This window comes from Notothenia coriiceps, unplaced genomic scaffold, assembly GCF_000735185.1.
Source record: "Notothenia coriiceps isolate Sejong01 unplaced genomic scaffold, NC01 NC01_scaffold00003521, whole genome shotgun sequence".
NCBI lineage: Eukaryota > Metazoa > Chordata > Actinopteri > Perciformes > Nototheniidae > Notothenia > Notothenia coriiceps.
In genome coordinates this window covers 383,308-389,307 of record NW_011336222.1, presented here as the reverse complement: position 1 = coordinate 389,307, position 6,000 = coordinate 383,308, and positions in this window count along the sequence as shown.

Sequence of the window (6,000 nt, the reverse complement as noted above, 5' to 3'; positions counted from 1 at the left end):
TACAGAACTGCCCTGCAGATTTTCCACATGTTTAATGAGTTTTTTGTCTCTAAATAAAGTGAATAAATAAAAATAAAGGTAAAGAAAAGACACATCACACACTGTGAACAAATAGATCCTAACAGAGCTCCTAGCATGGCTGGAGTTTTAATCACGTTTAAGTCTATGTTTTTTTTAGACTTGACATTTGCAAAGCTGCGTAACCATGACTCATTACTACAGCAGTCTTTTTCAAAGTCTGAGACTGTGGGCCTCCCCTCAGACAAAGCTTGGGAAGAGGCACCCTTCAACCCCTCTGAGTTTACTCGCTTAATTCCCACAATTCATGGGTGCCTATGGGGTCATGATTATGTTATTTGCTCCAATAGAAAACTCATTTGAGCCCAGATAGCCTAATATTGCTGTTGGACTTAACTTCAGACTACACCTAATGCATTATAAATATCTGTCCCAGGGCATCTCTCAGAATCTGACTCTGGGAAAGTGGGAAAAACAGTACAATTCCATGTTAACCAAATAACACACATTTAGGCTAGTCTATGTGGTTTTCTTTTGATTAAGGAAAAAGGTGATAAAATAAAGTAGATTCTTCCTCCCTCACAGCATTCAAAACATCACTCAAAACCCACCTGTTCAACACTGCATTCAACCACTGACCACCCCCCCCTATTTTCTATTTTGTTTATCTCTTTTTGTATTTCTTTGTTTTGTTTTTTTTGTTGCCGTTTTTTTTAATTCTCTGTCCAAGCGTCTTTGAGTTTCCTGAAAAGCGCTATACAAGTCCCATGTATTATTATTACTATTACACACTAGTAATCCATTTGTATATTCATCTGGATTGTTGATTGTTATAAAACACTTAAAAATGGCACATTTACTGTGGCGGATATTTCTGTAAAAATGATTGATTCCTTACATTTATCTATATGGATGTATAATCTAACTCAGTTTTTAATACAGATTTCAATGTTTTACCCAAATCCCACATTGTGACTGGTTAGAAGTACATCAGCCACATCTGCTGATAGCCCCTTTTGAAATGTCCCTTTAAAAACATAGCTGCTTTGGGGTATGCTGTAGGCTTGTTCTGCTTTACAATACCTGCACTGACAAGTTAAACCAGCTTCAACTCCTGGCAGTTCAGAACCCCCCCCCCAACCCAGGGACAACACTGACAGCAAACACATGAAACAGAGAAGCCTGCCACAGATCGTCACAGGTAAGCACAGCTGTAACCTCTTCTGACCCTCATATTTTCTTTCTTTTATTACAGCTTTGTACAGGTCTTGCATGAATCTGTCATACTGAACTATGTATTTCTTTGTCTTACATAAAAGTAGAAATCTAGAGCTAACGGAACAGTGTCAATTGTTATTTTTTAAAGACGAGCCACTCCACTTTCATCAGCCCCTGCTCATCCCTTCTTATGCTCCTCCTGTTGACATTACTTCACAGTTGGTACATGTTTCCCTATAATAACCTGTACATTAGAATCAAATGTTCAGTGTTTGACATTATCTTTCAGTTAAACAAGCAGGGGAAAAAACAAAATGGATGTAGTACTGTAACTTAACAATAGTAGTTAACGAGAGCATTTTATGAATTGAAAGAATTGTTTAAAATTGCAGTTTGACCTGTTTCTAGTTAAGACTTGTTTAAAGGCAGTGCTGTTATTGACATGCTGTAGTACTGGGCTTTGTGACACTGACCTGCAGCAAAGGGGATCTGTTTACAGTTTGCCATTTACCTTACACCTCCCTCTGATGCTTTACTCTCAGATTGTTGGAAGGGACTGTCTTTTACAAGCGATCAGCGTCAACAGAAATGGAAGGAACAGAAGAAACAACCATAAGTAGCCTATTCTTATTTAATCTTCTTACATAAAAGTTGTTCCTTTAGGCTTCACCTTTGTACTAACACTTTACATTTTATTACCTTGATTTGCTCGTTTTGGTGCCATCTCAGAATGGAGAACAGCGTCAGATCCTAAACAAGCTGGTTGGCTGTTTTCTCAAGACCTTCTCTACAGCGACAGAGAATCCAACAGCCTCTTTCTGAGCATGGACATCCGAAAAGACAAGGAGGAGCAGGACCAAACTTTAGTCAAGTTCTACAAAAGAGACAATGTTCAATGGACTTCGCCGCTTCTTTGCAAACTTCAAGGTAGTCCCTTTCAAATTATATAGCACTACTTCTAAAAAAACAAAACACCACATTGATCAGTTTAGAGATTAAGATTGAAAATGTGTGTTTCTTCCTAGGTGATGTTGCAACAGGAAGTGGGGTCAACCGTCACATGATGTCAACCGTTATCTTCAAGCTAATGAGTGGATTCCATATCAACTTAGGTTAGACAACACAACATAAACACACAACAATGCTGACTATGTTCAGAAGTTACAAGCCTGTAGACCACTAACTATAATGAATAAAACTAAAAAGTTGATATCATTATAGAGATAGCTAATGCTAAATGCGCCAATTTATGCCAATATGCAAAAGTAATGAACGTCAAGTGCTGCTGTTAATTAAAGATAGAAATGTAAAGGTTAACTATCAAAGACAATTATCTGTTTATTAATTTAATTAAAAAAAGATAGATAATCTAATACGGTTTTCTGATTTTGGTTTTAAAAAAACTGGCTTACAAATCTTGATGATTAAAGGAACAGACAATTTACGGGACAAGTATGTAAGAATGATAAAAATGATTTTAAAAACTAAGAGTTGAAGTCTTAAACTCAAATACAAAATCCACACTTCCAGCCTTAAAGGTCGTTTTTCATTGTATCTCAAAACTTTTTTGGCATTAAACTTGTGCTCTCAATTTGTCACTGTTTCAGGAAGTGCAGCCATTACAAAAATCTTTGAAGGGGAGCCGGATCACCTCACCCCCTCAGTTTCAGATGGACTGCTGGACAACGACATGTTCGCAGTGGCGGGGCGGATGATCGGCCACACCTTCCTGCACGGCGGCCCGAGTTTCTCCGGACTCAGCCCAGCCATTGTTCACATCCTCTTTGGAGGGTCGCTGGAGACCACTCCTGTGACACTGCGGGACTGCCCTGACCTTGATATTCGAGACACTGTGAAAATGGTGAGTTACAATATGGAAGCTCTCAGGTGTGTTTTTGGATCTCTCCTCCCAAAGAAACAAACAGTGTGCTGCTAGCAATTTTTTCACGGGAAAGTGGCTCCATACCACTGACACCCAATTTGTACAACATCAAACAGCTATAGTGACTTAATATGTTAACTAAAAAGCTTTAAGATTATTACTTCAAAGACTCAACCATCAACATGAAAAATATATATTATATTTCCAATTCAAATTTTCTCTTTATCTGTCACTCAATACTGAACTCAGCATCTTAATACCTCAATCGATTTATATGCAGCCTGCATTGTTAAACCATGTTTTTGATCATGTTTTGTTACAGCTTGAAGGAGATGCCGAGTTAAAAGATATTGACGCCGTCCATCAGCTCTGCCTGTCGTGGGAGCTGCCAGCACCGAACGCCACCAACAGGAAATGGCTGTCTGAAAAGCTTCTACTGCATGCTGTAAATGTTCACTCTGCTTTATTCTACAACTTCACCACAAAATACACTGTCATTACAACATGTCCCAAAGAGGGTTTCCCACATCCTTATCGAGTCATATTTATATTTAGAGACAGATGTCTTTCACTGTTGATAATGTCTCAGAAGAAGTACATTTTAGCCTTTTTTTGAAATCACATGTTGTCAACCAGATACCCAGTTGACTACTGGTTAGCAAGAAAAGAGGGACAAAATCTGAGGATCAGAAGTCCCTCTGCATCCACAACAGAATCTAACAAAACATGTTTAGCATTCAAACATAGATTTAGTTAAAGCCATAGGCCTTAGTGACATTCATATTTGCTTATGAAGTTCTACAATTGTTGTGAGTTCAGAAATTAAACGCAAAACATCTTAATTGAACCATAAATCCTCAGAGAAGATCACTGATTTTGTATACAATATGTCATGTTTCCCGTATTTCAGGTCATCGAGCGAACGAGGCCTCAAATCAATCAGTTCGAAAAAGGCTTAAAAGAGACAGGACTGTGGTCGCTTCTCATTCACAGAAGAGATGTAATCCCAATCCTGTTCCCCAGAGAATCAGAAGCACAGGTCACACCTCAGGTAAAGCAAAGCTAACAGAAGTCCAATGCCGCAAACACCTAGCCAAAAAAATCCTATGAGACTGTAATCTTCAACAATGTATACTAGTTTGTTTTGAATACAGCTGAATTTGCATGTGTGTTACCAGATGATCTTGGATTGCATCATCTGGCCTTCGTCTATAACTTTCATCTTTGAGGGCTACAGAGTCGAGGACGATGACGAATCCGATGTCGTGGATGTATGTCGAGTATCTGGATACTTGAAAACATTCATTGAAAATGGTACGCATGATTACGTTTTCTTTATAACCTTTTAAGCTACTGTAGTAGCATTGAAGCGTTTCAGCAGATTCTGTCTTAACTGATCAGCCGTTACTCTTTAACACAGCATCTCCCGCTGAGCTTAAGAGCCTCATGAAGTTCTGGATGGGATGGGAGGTGCCGGCCACAGAGATGAGAGTGGAAATAGTCGAGGCCCCTCTCCCGACAGCTTTAACTTGTTTTGAGAATCTGAGGCTCCCGAGGCATTACACCTTGTACAAAACATTTGATGAGGACTTGTGCGCATGCATATCAACCAGTTACAGCGGGTTTGGTTGTATCTGAAGGAGAATTATGTTTACTTACTTACTTGAAGGACAGATGAGATTCATAATAATTACAACAATCACTTTAAAAGTATGTCAATTAAATGTGTGGAACTTGCCAATGTGTGTGTGTGTGTGCGTGCGTGCGTGCGTGCGTGCGTGCGTGTGTGTGAGAGTGGAAACACAATGCAATGGGCCGTCGGTTCCGATGGGGTCCTGGAACCATATCTCGATAATGAGATCGACTCTGTGAACGCACCGCCTGCTGACCAATCAGAGCTCTGTGTGCTGAGTTTAAAGATATCAAGTTATATTACAGGATAAGGAAAACACAGTTTAAACTGCTGTATGCAGGTAAGATGGCTAGCAATAAACTGTGACCGTGTAAATTAATAGAATATCACTTGAAAACTAAAGTATTAGTAACAAATTATTGATTTAGTGCTGAGATAAGTCACTGAGAAATTAGTCCACTGGCAATCATTTTGATAGTGAAATCTTCGTTTAAAAGATTACTACATTGATTTAGCATTGGGTTGTCATATCATTGTCACATATTAAGTTGTATCTACAGTATAAGACCTGTAAACACACTGATGTATAAAGTCAGAGAAGTTCCTGTTTTAAGCATAAATGTAAATATAAATCATTGGCCTTGGCTTCAAATTGTGAGTATTTGTTGTAAAATATTAACTTATTTTCAAGATAGCCGAATAAATGAAGGTTGGGACTGTCTTTGCTTTTGAAGAAGCCAAACATTTGAAACTTTCCCGATTAGTAATTTTCTGACAATGTGAAAGACTAAAAGAGAAACAAATCATCATATAAATTAATAATTTAAAAAACGGTAAGTTGGAATCATGCATTCATAAGTTGTCCCTTTCAATGGACAACAATGGCCTTGTTTTTGTACCGGTGGTTAGTGCCCACAATGAACACACGATGGTAGCAGAGGCAAATCAGAGTGACTTTGTGGAGCTCAAGCTCATCTCTGCTTTCCTCAATCCATTTCTATTAATGGTTTCTCATCCATTAAGCAAATCAGAGGGACCTTTACCAGCGACCTCTCAAAGGTCATTTAAGGTTGTGGTGATAAAGTACAAAGGCTGGAATTACTTTGAGCTTGCCTCCTGAGTAAGAGGGAAAACAGCTGATGCCATTCAACTTTTTAAACTGGTTATCTGTTAAAGGCTCATCACCTTATCATGTAGAACAAGAACATTCCATCAAGAGCTGGAAGGTGTTTACTCTGGAGCTGCTTTT